The following is a 16,620-nucleotide window of genomic DNA, read 5'->3' on the forward strand; positions in this document are numbered from 1 at the left end:
ACAGAGCTAAATTAACATTATACAGAGCGGAATTAACACCCACAGAGCTAAATTAACATTATACAGAGCTGTATTAACACATACAGAGCTGAACTAACATTATACAGAGCTGAACTAACATTATACAGAGCTCAATTAACATTATACAGAGCTGAATTAACATTATACAGAGCTCAATTAACATTATACAGAGCTGAATTAACACCTGTATAGCGGAATTAACATTATACAGAGCTCAATTAACATTATACAGAGCTGAAACATTATGCAGAGCTGAATTAGCATAATAAATAGCTGAATTAACACTGACAGAGTTATAATTAACATTATACAGAGTATACAGAGCTGAATTAACATTATACAGAGCTGAGTTAACACTTACAGAGCTGAGTTAACATTATGCAGGTATGTGCTGATTCAGCACTGTAGGTGTTCTTTTAGCACTTTATTTAAAGGTGTTAGAGCACTGCGTGTTTCAGTAACACTACTGGTGTTTGTTCAGCATTGTAAGACTTATTCACTGATGTACGGAGGTGTTAAGTGCTGCTCATATTAGTTTACCACTATAAGAGTTAGAGACTGAAGGTGTTAAGCGTTAGTAAGCATTAATGCAGCTCTTTTGCTGCTAACTCAACACTGTAATTCAACAGCTAAAGTGTTAGTCAGCACAGTAAGCATAAATTCAGTACTATACGTGTTTCTTTATCACAGTTCTGGCACATTCAATGCTGTAGGCTTTATTTCAGCACTATAGGTGTTTGTTTGTGTTACTGCTGGTAATTTGACACGGTGTGGGTGTCAATTCAGCCCTGTTGTGTGTTTTTTTGTTGTTTTTTTTTTTGCTTATTTGACAATATATGTGTTAATTCAGCACCAAAAGTGTTTCTGTAACTTTGTAAGCTGAAATAAACTACAAAGGTGTTTAATAAACACGACTTAATTAATTACGAATTAATTCTACCTTGCAGTGATGAGCATCACAGGTGTTAATTTAGAAATATGTGTTAATTTTGCAATAATCCAGAGCTGAAGGTGTTAATATAACACTGTGAATGTTTAATCCGTACTGTATGAGTTTTTAACCTTATAGCTTTCAGTTAATCATTGCTCACTTCTGACAGATGCTGTGTTAAGGCTTGACTGCGCTGACTGTAATTTCATTTATTTAGGTTAGTTTTGTTATTTAGTTTTTGTTTTAACTGATAAAGAATATTTTGTGATTAAATTTTAATAAGAGGACTGTAGGGACTGTTCTGTTCCTGTAAAATGGAGATAATAAACAAAAACTAGACAAAACCTGAGACTGAGACAGACTGAGAGTAAGACTGAGAGTGAAACTGTGACCTCATGACTTCTAAAGCTGTTGTTCAGTAACGTGAGACAACAGAAACTGTTTAATATGGAACTAAAGGGATGGAGGACAGAACAGCCTGCATTAATACATGCATCATACTTCCTCTGTGTCTCAGTGGAAGGCCGTTGCGATGGTGCAGAAGGTGTCCAGGTAACAGAGACGTCTTTTGGCACGTCTCCTGAGGGGCTTCTGGAAGTTTCCAGCACCATCACTGCTCTTACTGTTTATTTCACACCTCTACAAACCGAGCACTTTCTGTTTTCTTAACAGACCTGGTGTTTTAAGGCTATAATGCAGGTCAACTGTCAACTGGCAGACGCAAAGCCAGATAACATATGAAAAAAAATTTCGTAGTTTAGAAGCAGCTTTTTTTAAACAGTCCATCATAGTTTCTGTAGCACGTCCTCTACTGCAGCCAATCAGATGCATTTATGTAAATCATTTAGCTGAAGGCAGCTCATCAAGCCAGAGAGTGTTAGAGAGGTCAGAAAGGGAAGGTTTTACAAAGGCAGAATGTTTAAAGACAAATTAACAGAGATGTATACATTTAAGCTTAAAACAAACGTGTCTCAGAGTAAAGGCGTGCATCTGGACAAAACAGCTGTGGACGAGGCCACGTTCATCATCTCAACATGAGACTGTTTGTGCGGGTCTGTGAGTCACAGTGGCTTAAATTACTAATTTGCTTATATTATGGAAATAGAACCAACTAGGTTTGTTCGAAAGTATCACAGGCAGGCACAATCAACAATTAACAACCGCAGAAGACGAAACAAACGAAGCGAAACCAACTACTTTAAACTGTCTTATTCAACTAATAAACTAATAATGGTGAAACATTCAAATAAAAAGGCCTTTCAGTCACTTCTCCAGATCTTTATAAGTAAAAAAAATTATTGTTCTGGACCTTTACAGATTTTAGTTGAATTTTCTTTGTATAATGAGACACTTGTTGTCAACGTTAGTTGAATATAATTGTTCTGAAATTAAAGAAGTACAGCCTGATCCTTCAGTGGTTTCCAGCTATGTGCTGTGAATAATCAGTAGAATTGGTTGGATGACATCATGTGTTTTTCTCCTGTTTGCAGAGTCCAAGGTGCAACAGAGGCAAAAAAAAAAAAAATCATTCCTGAGTGTACATGTCATTAATATTTTACCAAATATTACAAAAAGTGTTCGGGTTTATAAATCACTGACTGCACCTTTAAATGTGAAGAGCTGCTGGAAATTACCTTTTTGATGAAAAAAAAAAAAAAAATGCATGGATTTATTATTATTATTAATAAATAAGTCGAAAAATATATTGTCAGATTATCTTTTCTAGTGAACAGTGGCTTATTAAAAGGTCAAATGAGGGCATGTCTGATATCTCACACATATTAGCTGATAAGATGATGAGAAACATCTTAATATGTGTGGAACTATATTTAGGCAGATTTTCTTCTGAACAGAAATATCTGTACGCCTCCAGATCAGATTACAAATTTGGTTAAAAGTAGAAAGCAGCCACAAGCAGCGTCTGCTGAAGTGCATCACTGTGTGTCTCTCAGTGTTGTATAATTTGTTATTTATTTTTTTATTCAGAAAACCTAATGCTGGGTTATTTCCAGAAAGATGGTATGCTCAAAGCAATGCTAATGTGGATGATAACAAATAAAATCAAGATGTCTTGGTTTGTTTTGTAAAGTTATCATGTCTGAATTTAACATTATTTTTTATTAAGATGCATGTTTAATAGCAGAAGAACCTTGCTGTGATTCAGTGTGCAGTTTGATTCAGTATATAGTTTGTATAGTTTGTATATAGTTTGACTCAGTGTGCAGTTTGACTCAGTGTGCAGTTTGACTCAGTATGCAGTTTGACTCATTGTTCAGTTTCACTCAGTGTGCAGTTTGATTCAATGTGCAGTCTGACTCAGTGTGTAATCTGATTCAGTGTGTAGTTTGATTCAGTGTGCAGTTTGATTCAGTATGCAGTTTGATTCAGTGTGCAGTTTGATTCAGTATACAGTTTGATTCAGTGTGCAGTTTGACTCAGTGTGCAGTTTGACTCAGTATGCAGTTTGATTCAGTGTAGTTTGATTCATTGTGCAGTCTGACTCACTGTGTCATCTGATTCAGTGTGCAGTTTGACTCAGTGTGTAATCTGATTCAGTGTGCAGTTTGACTCAGTGTGTAATCTGATTCAGTGTGTAGTTTGATTCAGTGTGCAGTTTGATTCAGTATGCAGTTTGATTCAGTGTGCAGTTTGATTCAGTATATAGTTTGATTCAGTGTGCAGTTTGACTCAGTGTGCAGTTTGACTCAGTGTGCAGTTTGATTCAGTGTAGTTTGATTCATTGTGCAGTCTGACTCACTGTGTCATCTGATTCAGTGTGCAGTTTGACTCAGTGTGTAATCTGATTCAGTGTGTAGTTTGATTCATTGTTCAGTTTGACTCAGTGTGCAGTTTGACTCAGTGTGCAGTTTGATTCAATGTGCAGTCTGACTCAGTGTGTAATCTGATTCAGTGTGTAGTTTGATTCAGTGTGCAGTTTGATTCAGTGTGCAGTTTGATTCAGTATATAGTTTGATTCAGTGTGCAGTTTGACTCAGTGTGCAGTTTGACTCAGTGCGTAGTTTGATTCAGTGTAGTTTGATTCATTGTGCAGTTTGACTCAGTGTGTAATCTGATTGATTGTACAATTTTCTTCAGTGTGCAGTTTGATTCATTGTGCAGTCTGACTCACTGTGTCATCTGATTCAGTGTGCAGTTTGATTCATTGTGCAGTTTGACTCAGTATGTAATCTGATTCACTGTACAATTTTCTTCAGTGTGCAGTTTGATTTATTGTGCAGTCTGACTCAGTGTGTAATCTGATTCAGTGTGCAGTTTGATTCATTGTGCAGTTTGACTCAGTGTGCATTTTGACTCATTGTGCAGTTTGACTCAATGCGTAATCTGATTCAGTGTGCAGTTTTCTTCAGTGTGCAGTTCGATTCATTGTACAGTCTGACACACTGAATCAGATAACACATTGAGTAGTAATCTGATTCAGTGTGCAGTTTGTCTCAGTGTGCAGTTTGATTCAGTGTGTAATTTGATTCAGTGTGCAGTTTGACGTTTTGTGCAGTTCATTTTTTTAGACTTTCAGCTTATGGTCGGGCTGCACACTGGTTTTGTGCCTCAGTAACTGATTGAACTTCTGATGTTTTAAGATCTGCCACGCCTACTTTGATCAAAAAGTACAGGACCTTTGTTGGTACCTTGAATGAATGAAGGCTACAGCAGGGGGCAGAACTTTCTCTTACGAAGACCCACAATTATGGATCAGCCTTCCAATTAGTGTTCAGGACTCAAACACAGTCTCAGGGTTTAAGTGTAGGCTGAAACCGTATTTGTTAGTCAAGCCTTTTGTTAATAGTTTTTTCTTAGGTAAAGGAGCAGATCTGGAGGACTCACAGGCGTAGAGTGTTTTGGTGAACTGGATGTTTGGAGACTGGATGTTCCTCTTTGTATAGCCTCAGGACTGCAATTGCTAAGAACAATTTGCACTCAAGTCTCCATCAGTGAACAGTTAATAACTTCAGTTCGATACAACAGACTTTAAGTTAAAACTATAATGAATTCAGGAATGACTCTGATGCTCCTACTCAAGTTCCTGTTAACACGCTTAGCACTTTTGACTCTATAGTACACAGTTATAGAAGGGAATTATTTAGAATCGTGCTATCCAGTGTCACCCAGATGAGGACGGGTTCCCTGTTTCCTCACCACCGTCGCCTCTGACTCGCTCATTAGGGATAAAATATTAATAAATTTGAAGTTTATATCCGGAATTTATATATTTCTGTAAAGCTGCTTTGTGACAATTTCCATTGTTAAAAGCGCTATACAGATAAATTAGAATTGAAATTGAGTTAACTACGCCAAATCTTTATCTTGCTGTCTATCATCAACTAAAACATTGTTTTTAATATTTAATATTTCATATTTTTACTTATTTTTTAGAACAATTAAATAATATAGCTTTTAATTGCTTTTATTTATTTGTTTATTTATTTATTTATTGAAGAAACACTTCTTGTGATTTTGGTAGAAATGGTTGAGAATCGTTTAAAAAAATAAAACTCGACAGGTAGGCAGAGACACGTGACCACGTGACCAGGTGACCAGGTTGTATTGTGTGAGCCCGGATAGCTCAGTCGGTAGAGCATCAGACTTTTAATCTGAGGGTCCAGGGTTCAAGTCCCTGTTCGGGCGGAAACGGCAGCTTTTAAATCACACTGCTGAAGCTTCTTCACATCTCAGTACTGAAACACTGAAACGCTGCAGCTATTCACCTCCACCATAACACCGGAAACAAGAGTTTAATCTGTGTCTCTAATAATATTTATATGATCATTTAACCAGAAATTATTCAATTAATATTATTGTTAATTTGTTAAATTGTAATTTAAATGCTGTTTTTGGGGGGTTCTTGCTAAGAGACCGACTCTTGGATAAAATCAGTTGGTTTTTTGTTTTTCTTATCCAGGTTCTAGTTACTTCTAAAGAACGTGTTTTAATCTTCGGTAAAATTTTTACTAACAGGACTCTTAGGATATATAATTTTTTTTATCTTTCTTGTCCTTATTGTTACATGTTTCAGTGTTTCAGTACTGAGATGTGAAGAAGTTTCAGCAGTGTGAGTTAAAAGCTGCCATTTCCGCCCGAACAGGGACTTGAACCCTGGACCCTCAGATTAAAAGTCTGATGCTCTACCGACTGAGCTATCCGGGCTCACGCGCATACCACCTGGTCACGTGGTCACGTGGTCACGTGTATCTGCCTACCTGTCATACACCCTCAGACAGTATATACAGTATGTAACCTGCAGGGAACTGAAAACCTGACCTACTCCTCTTTAGCAATTAGCAAGCAGTGCTATAATTACGCAATAATTACCATAAGTTTTTCTTTCTTTCTTATCTTTCTTTAATTATATATATTTTTATTTTAACTAAAAACAAAAACAATTTTTTTGCATTAGTTTCTAATTCAATGCAATTAAAACTTCATTTATGAATATAAAAATGCCAAAAATAAATGTAAATACAGTTGACATTAAACGATTCTCAACCATTTCTCCCAAATCACAAGAAGTGTTTCTTCAATAAATAAATAAATAAAAGCAATTAAAAGCTATACTATTTAATTGTTCTTAAAAAATTAAGTAAAAATATGAAATATTAAATATTAAAAACAATGTTTTAGTTGATGATAGACAGCAAGATAAAGATTTGGCGTAGTTAACTCAATTCAATTTCAATTCTAATTTATCTGTATAGCGCTTTTAACAATGGAAATTGTCACAAAGCAGCTTTACAGAAATATATAAATTCTGGATATAAACTTCAAATTTATTAATATTTTATCCCTAATGAGCGAGTCAGAGGCGACGGTGGTGAGGAAACAGGGAACCCGTCCTCATCTGGGTGACTGGATAGCACGATTCTAAATAATTCCCTTCTATAACTGTGTACTATAGAGTCAAAAAGTGCTAAGCGTGTTAACAGGAACTTGAGTAGGAGCATCAGAGTCATTCCTGAATTCATTATAGTTTTAACTTTACTGCTCCTTTACCTAAGAAAAAACTATTAACAAAAGGCTTGACTAACAAAAACGGTTTCAGCCTACACTTAAACCCTGAGACTGTGTCTGAGTCCTGAACACTAATTGGAAGGCTGATCCATAATTGTGGGTCTTTGTAAGAGAAAGTTCTGCCCCCTGCTGTAGCCTTCATTCATTCAAGGTACCAACAAAGATCCTGTACTTTTTGATCAAAGTAGGTGTGGCAGATCTTAAAACATCAGAAGTTCAATCAGTTACTGTGGCACAAAACCAGTGTGCAGCCCGACCATAAGCTGAAAGTCTAAAAAAATGAACTGCACAAAACGTCAAATTACACACTGAATCAAACTGCACACTGAAGAAAACTACACACTGCCAGGACAAGATCTTTTCACCTCGACCATAATACCATCTGTGTGGAGCAAACGTTGATCCCCTCCAAGTCACCTGAAATGACTGACTTTCCAGGTGGGAAGCAAACAACTGGAATCCTGTGGCACAAATTCCAAACTCATGAGGATGGACAAGAATGTCTTGTGGTTGACTTTGTCAAATTCTGCTGAAAGGCTGAGGATTGGTGACTGATGACAATTTGGCTGATCCAGCAGCATGGAGCTTCTCCATGATGGCCACAACGGCAGGTTCAGTGGAACGTGCAGCTTTGAAGCCAGACTGGTTAGGATCTTGGAGTTTGTTCTGTGAGAAGTAGAGAGACAGATGATTGTAGATGGTGTGTTTGAGGATCTTAGAAAGAAGTGATACTGTTCAGTAGTTGCTGATTTCTGAGGGATCCAGAGTGGATTTCTTCAGGATGGGAATAACCCTTGCTCTCTTGAACGCAGCTGGTACATGACCAGATGTTATGCAGCCATTAATGATAGTAGTGATGAAGGGGAAGAGGTCTCGTGAGATGGTCTGGAGCATTGTGGAAGGTATTGGATCCAGCAGGCAGGTGGTAGGAATGCAGGACAAGATGACTTGCAAGATCTCTTCTGTTGCTAGATTAGAAAAATGCGAAGTTCTGGCAGATTTTTTCCCATCATAAAAAGTCTTCAGCAGTTAGGGAGGACAGAGCAGGAGGAACCAGCAGGTTAAGTAGCGAAGAAAAGATGTGGCGCTTGCAAGGGTCTTGTGCAGAAGTTTCCGTCTTTTCCTTGTTGAAGGCAGTCTTAGTACAAGCTACCTCAGGTAAGAATTTGGACAGGAGAGCGTGATAAGAGGCAAGGTCTGTGATTTCTTCCATTTTCTCTCTGTTGTTCTTAATTCTCTCTGATTGCTGTGCAACACATCTGACAGCCAAGGAACAGGACAAGAAATTTTCCTGGGTTTAGAAGATAGAGGGCAGAGGAGGTCCATAGATAAGGAAAGTGAGGAGAGGAAAGTGTCTGTGGCTAACTCCAGTCAGGGTCTGGAAGGGATGATAGGGTGCAGGAAGCTACAGGGGGCATCTGCTAAATGCAGTGAATGTATTCAATATTAGAAGGACACCTTATAGGGCACTACGTCACATATTCTCCATGAGAAGGATTGAGATTGAGAATATGTAATGTCTAAACTATTTTTATATTCATTTATTCTTTTTAGATCAATTTTACACTAATGTATATTTTTATTTACTGATCATCATTTATTTAAATGATCATATCAATGTTATTAGAGGCACAGATGTTATGGTGGAGGTGAACAGCTGCAGTGTTTCAGTGTTTCAGTACTGAGATGTGAAGCTGCTTCAGCACTGTGAGTTAAAAGCTACCACTACCGCCCGAACAGGGACTTGAACCCTGGACCCTCAGATTAAAAGTCTGATGCTCTACCGACTGAGCTATCCGGGCTCGTGACCGAAAGGAAACGGGGATTGGTCGCGTGGTCACGTGCCACATTTTTTTCTGCGCTATAATGAGCACTAGCTTCTACTTCCGCCTCTCTAAAGCGTGTTTATGTGAGATCTTCATATAGCTTCAAATATATGTGTCGTGCACAGCATACAGTAATTTAGAAGGAATTTTAGTTGCTCAGAAAGAAATAAAATCTCTCCATTAAAATCATAGATGTGTCCCTTAAATTAATTCCTTATTGTTAACAATGAATCAGTACATTTTACACAGCTGTTATGAATAATCACAAACCACACAAGCTGTCTGAGGGGCAAATCTGAGGAGCAATCATTTTACCAGCTGATCATTTTACCAGAAAATATTCAATTAATATTATTGTTAATTTGTTAAAATGTAAGTTTAATGCTGTTTTTTGGGGGTTCTTGCTAAGAGACCGACTCTTGGATAAAATCAGCTGAGTGTTTTTTTTTTTTTTTCTTATCTAGGTTTTAGTTACTTCTAAAGAATGTGTTTTAATTTTCAGTAAAATTTTTACTAACAGGAAATTTCTTGTCAAGACTCTTAGGATATCTGTTCACTTTTGGAATAATAAAATGCATAACATAGTTTGAAAGGATTAATTAATATTAATTGCTCAGAAAGATATATATATATAATCTTGTCATTAAAATATTGTCCCTTAAAATGACTCCTTATTGTTCTTTTATCTTAGTGAGGAGGTGTGGTTGACCCCATTGCTAGGGATGACGCAGCAATTCAAGGACTGTGATTGGTTGATAAAAACTATCTGTAAAGGTCTTAAAATGTGCTCTTTGTGAAAATAGAATATATGATAATAGAATGGACAGTGAAATCATAAAATGTTTGTATTAAGAAATTGTATAATAATGAATACAGGCTACTTTATGCAAAGTTTCTGTTATCGGCTAAATATCTTAAAGTTATTTAAAACAGCCAAATGTTGAAAATGTGTCTACTTTTGAAGCAACCAATTTCCACACAGTAGTTACTATATTTATTTTTCTATTTATTTATTATATTTATATCACTAATGCACTGTTGCATTTTTCCAGTTGCCAAATACCTCAGTGTTGTAATCACTTTAATTTCTGGCCTCATGGCATTACTACATTGGGTGGGAGATGTGAGCGCATCTCCAATAAGTTCGACCACAAACATTATCCCATCACCATCCAATCTGTAGCGTTTAATTAACTCACAATCCTTCAGTGTTTGGAGAATATTTCTTCTTTCCTCCATTTTGTCCTCTGCTTTAGAAACTCTTCAGCCTCTTAAAAGTCCTCCTCTCTACTCTTAACAATTTTTACCTTAGGAGCTGTTTTTAGGGCTAAGATGTTTCGTGAATCATTTTTATCTTTACTAAGATTTAGTCCTAAATTTAAGGGGAAATTCTAAGAAAACGTCATAATTCTAAGAATTTTCTCAGAATTTCTTCACTATGAGCAACTTTTAGGTTTACGAAGCTTTGTGAATACGGGCCCAGGTGTATGGAGGACAAAAAATGACTTAAGTATAAAATAAATAAGTGCATAAATGAATGAATGAATGAATGAATAAATAGTACTGATGTTATCCAAGATAGACAGAAAGACTGTACCCTTGAAAGTCTTATTTCCGGTGTTATGGTCGAGGTGAAAAGGGTCACATCCGCCCGAACAGGGACTTGAACCCTGGACCCTCAGATTAAAAGTCTGATGCTCTACCGACTGAGCTATCCGGGCTCGTGCTCGAACAGGAACGGGGATTGGTCGCGTGGTCACGTGCCCCATTTGTTTTCTGCGCATTAATGAGCACTAGCTTCTACTTCCGCCTCTGTAAAGCGTGTTTATGTGAGATCTTCATATATCGTCATATATGCATCGTGCACGCGAGCAATCCCCGTTTCCATTCGTGCACGAGCCCGGATAGCTCAGTCGGTAGAGCATCAGACTTTTAATCTGAGGGTCCAGGGTTCAAGTCCCTGTTCGGGCGGAAGTGGAAGCCTTTAAATGACCGACCTGAAGCTTCTAAATTTAAAAGGCTCTAGATTTGACCAGATCCTGAGTCCCTACAAAATCCCAACCCAATAAAGGCAACTTTACAAAAGATGTGCTGCTTGTGAAGTTGGGGAGAAACCCAAGACATTCTGACCTGCAAGTGATCATTCTCACACACTCTACACTGCTGACTGATCTGTTTTGATATTCATTTCTTTTCTTTTTTACATAATTTTGCACTAATATATATATAATAAATGTTCATGTCATCTGTCTTTAAAAGTTTTATATATATATATAGTTAAGGGTTCCTCATTTTAGGGTTCCTAAAGCACCATTTCTAATATGGAAACACTTCATAGTTTTGTTTGTTTGTTTTTTACATAAAATCTTTAAGTGTTCTGCAGGAGGGACAACCAGAGACAGGTTCTAGATTTAGATATTTTTTTATTTTTTTTCCTATCTATTTTGGATAACATCAGTACTATTCATTCATTCATTCATTTATGCACTTATTCACTTATTTATTTCATACTTAAGTCATTTTTTGTGCTCCATACACCTGGACCATAATACCAGATATAAGAGATTAAAGAGATTAATCTAATCTACTCTAATCTAATCTAATCTATCTTGGATAATATCAGTAAGATTTTGTGTCTTATCCAGGTTTCAGTTACTGCTGATCCTTCCTGTTCTTTTCACACCTCCAGCTTATTCATACAACAGTGTGTGTGTTTTTTTTTTTATTAAGAATTTAGGACTCTTAGGATCTGTTTCCTTTTAGAATAAGAAAATCCACAGCATACAGTAGTTAAGAAGGAATTTTAGTTGCTCAGAAAGAAATAAAATCTCTCTGTTACAATCATAGATGTGTCCCTTAAATTAATTCCTTATTGTTAACAATGAATCAGTACATTTTCACAGCTGTTATGAATAATCACAAACCACACAAGCTGTCTGAGGGGCAAAAAGCATAAAGATCAGGAGCACAGAGGGCGCTGCATCTCATTTTCTTGCTTGTATGGGGACCTTATAGGGCACTGCATCACTTATTCTCCAGGTGATGAAACATGATGAAGTGCTTGCCAGGGTTCATCAAAAGTTCACTGGTAACAATAAGGAATCATTTTGATGGACAATATTTTGAATCGAAAGATTATATATTTCGAAAAAATAATTTCTGTCTATCTTGGATAAAATCAGTGCTATTTATTCATTCATTCAATCATTCATTTATGCACTAGTTAAGAGTTCTTCATTTTAGAGCTCCTAAAACACTTTCTTTAGAAGTAACTAGTATTAATTGAATAATTTCTGGTTAAATGATCATATAAATATTATTAGTGACACAGATTAAAGTCTCATTTCCGGTGTTATGGTGGAGGTGAACAGCTGCAGTGTTTCAGTGTTTCAGTATTGAGATGTGAAGAAGCTTCAGCACTGTGAGTTAAAAGTGTTATGGTGGAGGTGAAAACTGTAATTTCCGCCCGAACAGGGACTTGAACCCTGGACCCTCAGATTAAAAGTCTGATGCTCTACCGACTGAGCTATCCGGGCTCGTGCACGAGGCGCTTCGGGGACTGCTCACGTACATGACGCATATATATGACGCTATATGATGATATCACATAGATATGCTCGGTAGAGCATCAGACTTTTAATCTGAGGGTCCAGGGTAAACTTCAGTTTTCACCTCCACCATAACACCGGAAATAAGACTTTCAAGAGTTTCATCTGTCTATCTATCTTGAATAACATCAGTATTATTATTATTTGTTTATTTATTTATGCATTTATGCAATTACTCACTTATTTATTTTATACTTAAGTCATCATCTTTCTTATCTAATCTAATCTAATCTATCTTGGATAATATCATTATGCTTTTCTGTCTTTTCAGTTTCAGTTACTGCTGAATAATGTGTTTTAGTCTTTGCTCAAATTTCCAAAGCATGATTTCAGACAGATGAATCCATCCTGTTCTTTTCACACCTCCAGCTTATTCATACAACAGTGTGTTTTTTTTTTTTTAATTAAGAATTTAGGACTCTTAGGATCTGTTCACTTTTAGAATAAAAAAATCCACAGCATACAGTAGTTAAGAAGGAATTTTAGGCCCAGGCGTATGGAAGAAAAAAATGACTTAAGTATAAATAAATAAGTGAATTAGTGCATAAATGAACGAATGAATAAATAAATAGTACTGATGTTATCCAAGATAGATAAAAAAAAAAAAAAAAAAAAACTAAATCTAGAACCTAGATGTGATCGAAGTGTAGACTTTCAGCTTTATTTTAAGAGGTTCCACAAAAATATGGCATTTACCATTTAGGAATTACAGCCATTTTAAGCAAAGTACTTCCATTTTCAGGGGCTCAAAGGTATTTGGACGATTGACTGACAAGAAGTTAATTGACCAGGTGCGGTCCATTCCCTCGTTACTTCAAAATAAATGAAGCAGATAAAAGGTCTGAAGTTGATATCAGGTATTGAGTTGGCATTTGGCAGCTGTTCAACTGGAGCTACCAATATGAAGTCCAAGGAGATCTCAATGCAAGTGAAGGAGGCCGTCATTAGGCTGAAAAAACAAAAGAGACCTATCAGAGAGATAGAAAAAACTTTAAGAGTGGCCAAATCAACAATTTGGTACATTCTTAAAAAGAAGGAAAGCACTGGTGAGCTCAGCAACACCAAAAGGCCTGGAAGACCACGGAAGACAACTAAAGTGGATGATCGCAGAATCCTTTCCTTGGTGAAGAAAAACCCCTTCACAACATCAACAGAAGTCAAGAATACTCTGGAGAAGGTAGGGGTATCATTGTCAAAATCTACAATCAAGAGACGCTTTCATGAATGTAAATACAGACGGTTTACCACAAAGTGTAAAGTTCTTCCCAACTTTACAAGCAGCACATCTTTTGTAACATTGCCTTTATTGGTTTGGGATTTTGTAATGATGCAAGATCTGGTCAAATCTAGAGCCTTTTTAATCTAGAAGGATCAGGTCGGTCATTTAAAGGCTACCACTTCCGCCCGAACAGGGACTTGAACCCTGGACCCTCAGATTAAAAGTCTGATGCTCTACCGACTGAGCTATCCGGGCTCGTGCACAGTAGGAAACGGCGATTGCCCGCGTGCACGATGCATATATGACGATATATGAAGATCTCACATAAACACGCTTTACAGAGGCGGAAGTAGAAGCTAGTGCTCATTATAGCGCAGAAAACAAATGGGGCACGTGACCACGCGACCAATCCCCGTTTCTGTTCGTGCACGAGCCCGGATAGCTCAGTCGGTAGAGCATCAGACTTTTAATCTGAGGGTCCAGGGTTCAAGTCCCTGTTCGGGCGGGAGTGACCCTTTTCACCTCGACCATAACACCGGAAATAAGACTTTCAAGAGTACAGTCTTTCTGTCTATCTTGGATAACATCAGTACTATTTATTCATTCATTCATTTATGCACTTATTCACTTATTTATTTTATACTTAAGTCATTTTTTGTCCTCTGTACACCTGGACCATAATACCAGATATAAGAGTTTAAAGAGATTAATCTTTCTTATCTAATCTACTCTAATCTAATTTATCTTGGATAGTTCACTGATCAGCAGTTCAGGAATCATTTTAAGGGACAATATTTTAATGAGATGATTATATATATATATATATATATATATATATATATATATATATATATATATATATATATATATATATATATATCTTTCTGAGCAATTAAATTTCCTTTCAAACTATGTTATGCATTTTATTATTCCAAAAGTGCTGAAGCTTCTTCACATCTCAGTACTGAAACACTGAAACACTGCAGCTGTTCACCTCAACCATAACCCCGGAAACAAGAGTTTAATCTGATCTTTTAACCAGAAAATATTCAATAAATATTATTGTTAATTTGTTAAAATGTAAGTTTAATGCTGTTTTTGGGGGGTTCTTACTAAGAGACCGAATCTTGGATAAAATCAGTTGGCTATTTTGTTTTCGTGCATTTCACGTGTGCGTGATGCATGGTCACGTGTCAATCACACGTCGTTTCGTTTATATGAAGATTAAATTTTTTTTGCCACATAAACACACTTTTCAGAGGCGAAAATAAAAGCCAGCAATGTAGACTACTGTATGATCATGTCATATTCTTAGGGAAAAATAACTAAATCTAGACCCTGTCTCTGGTTGTCCCTCCGGCAGAACACTTAAAGATTTTATGTATAAAACAAACAAAACTTTTCCATATTAGAAATGATGTTTTAGGAACCCTAAAATGAGGAACCCTTTAACTATGTGAAGAAAGCCTTAAATAACCCTAAACTATAGAAAAAATCTTTTAAAGATTGTTGACATGAACATTTATAAAAATATACATTAGTGCAAAATTATGTAGAAAGAAGAAATCAATAGAAGAACTGATCATGCAGCAGTGTACAGTGTGTGAGAATGATCACTTGCAGCACATGTTTTGTAAAATCGCATTTATTGGTTTGGGATTTTGTAATGACTCAGGATCTGGTCAAATCTAGAGCCTTTTTACTCTAGAAGTGATTTAAAAGACGTCACTTCCGCCCGAACAGGGACTTGAACCCTGGACCCTCAGATTAAAAGTCTGATGCTCTACCGACTGAGCTATCCGGGCTCGTGACGGGTCGGAAACAGGGATTTGTCACGTGGTCACGCCTCTTTAAAGTATGTTTGTGTGATATTGTGAGATACAGCGTCATATATATGCGTCATGTACGTGAGCACTCCCCGTTTCCGTTCATGCACGAGCCCGGATAGCTCAGTCGGTAGAGCATCAGACTTTTAATCTGAGGGTCCAGGGTTCAAGTCCCTGTTCGGGCGGAAATTACAGTTTTCACCTCCACCATAACACTTTTAACTCACAGTGCTGAAGCTTCTTCACATCTCAGTACTGAAACACTGAAACACTGAAACACTGCAGCTGTTCACCTCCACCATAACACCGGAAATGAGACTTTAATCTGTGTCTCTAATAATATTTATATGATCATTTAACCAGAACATATTCAATTAATATTTTTGTTAATTTATTAAATTGTAATTTTAATGCAGTTTTTCTTGGGTTCTTGCTAAAACACCGACTCTTGGATAAAATCAGTTTTTGTTTTTCTTATCCAGGTTCTAGTTGCGTCTAAAGAAAGTGTTTGAGGAGCTCTAAAATGAAGAACACTTAACTATATTCTAAATATTAAAAAAAAAAAAAACTTTCAAAGACAGATGACATGAACGTTTATATAAAAAAATGCATTAGTGCAAAATTATGTAAAAAGAAGAAATGAATATAAAAAGATTATACAGTACAGTGTGTGAGAATGATCACTTGTAGGTCAAAATATTTCACTTTTCTTCCCAACTTTACAAGCAGCACATCTTCTGTAAAATTGTATTTACTGGTTTGGGATTTTGTAATGACTCAGGATCTGGTCAAATCTAGAGCCTTTTTTAATCTATTGCCTTCTAATAGATACAGAACACGTGATGCAGTGCACTATAAAGTGTCCTTCAAGCCATATAAAGTGATAGACACATGACCACACTAAGCTGCTTTACATCTCATTTCTGAAACACTGCAGCTGTTCACCTCGACCATAACACCGGAAGTAAGAGTTTAAACTGTATATTTCATATCCTGTTTATTAAACCCTCTGTGTGTGCCACGCTTGACTTCACAGAACTGACCTTGAACATATAAAACAAATAATTAAATATATGGATAAATGTGGTTGTTATTGTTGCTAGTTTATTACCAGAAAGACCAAAACTTTGCTATATAAGCAGCTTATCAATGTACCATACTGTTT

General features: G+C 36.5%; 10 non-coding genes across 10 annotated transcripts; 4 read left to right on the top strand and 6 right to left on the bottom strand.

The window, feature by feature from the left end:
* Positions 1 to 5,523: 5,523 nt before the first annotated feature.
* Positions 5,524 to 5,596, top strand: trnak-uuu (transfer RNA lysine (anticodon UUU)). The gene has a single exon. It is a non-coding gene; the product is annotated as a tRNA-Lys (tRNA).
* A 446-nt stretch (positions 5,597 to 6,042) lies between these two features.
* trnak-uuu (transfer RNA lysine (anticodon UUU)) lies at positions 6,043 to 6,115 on the bottom strand. The gene has a single exon. It is a non-coding gene; the product is annotated as a tRNA-Lys (tRNA).
* Positions 6,116 to 8,705: 2,590 nt separating this feature from the next.
* Positions 8,706 to 8,778, bottom strand: trnak-uuu (transfer RNA lysine (anticodon UUU)). Its single transcript has one exon. It is a non-coding gene; the product is annotated as a tRNA-Lys (tRNA).
* A 1,672-nt stretch (positions 8,779 to 10,450) lies between these two features.
* trnak-uuu (transfer RNA lysine (anticodon UUU)) lies at positions 10,451 to 10,523 on the bottom strand. Its single transcript has one exon. It is a non-coding gene; the product is annotated as a tRNA-Lys (tRNA).
* A 177-nt stretch (positions 10,524 to 10,700) lies between these two features.
* Positions 10,701 to 10,773, top strand: trnak-uuu (transfer RNA lysine (anticodon UUU)). The gene has a single exon. It is a non-coding gene; the product is annotated as a tRNA-Lys (tRNA).
* A 1,492-nt stretch (positions 10,774 to 12,265) lies between these two features.
* trnak-uuu (transfer RNA lysine (anticodon UUU)) lies at positions 12,266 to 12,338 on the bottom strand. Its single transcript has one exon. It is a non-coding gene; the product is annotated as a tRNA-Lys (tRNA).
* A 1,473-nt stretch (positions 12,339 to 13,811) lies between these two features.
* On the bottom strand, positions 13,812 to 13,884 carry trnak-uuu (transfer RNA lysine (anticodon UUU)). The gene has a single exon. It is a non-coding gene; the product is annotated as a tRNA-Lys (tRNA).
* Positions 13,885 to 14,061: 177 nt separating this feature from the next.
* On the top strand, positions 14,062 to 14,134 carry trnak-uuu (transfer RNA lysine (anticodon UUU)). The gene has a single exon. It is a non-coding gene; the product is annotated as a tRNA-Lys (tRNA).
* Positions 14,135 to 15,361: 1,227 nt separating this feature from the next.
* trnak-uuu (transfer RNA lysine (anticodon UUU)) lies at positions 15,362 to 15,434 on the bottom strand. The gene has a single exon. It is a non-coding gene; the product is annotated as a tRNA-Lys (tRNA).
* A 133-nt stretch (positions 15,435 to 15,567) lies between these two features.
* trnak-uuu (transfer RNA lysine (anticodon UUU)) lies at positions 15,568 to 15,640 on the top strand. Its single transcript has one exon. It is a non-coding gene; the product is annotated as a tRNA-Lys (tRNA).
* The last annotated feature ends 980 nt before the right edge of the window (positions 15,641 to 16,620 follow it).

The sequence above is a fragment of the Pangasianodon hypophthalmus genome, chromosome 14 (genome assembly GCF_027358585.1).
Source record: "Pangasianodon hypophthalmus isolate fPanHyp1 chromosome 14, fPanHyp1.pri, whole genome shotgun sequence".
Lineage (NCBI taxonomy): Eukaryota > Metazoa > Chordata > Actinopteri > Siluriformes > Pangasiidae > Pangasianodon > Pangasianodon hypophthalmus.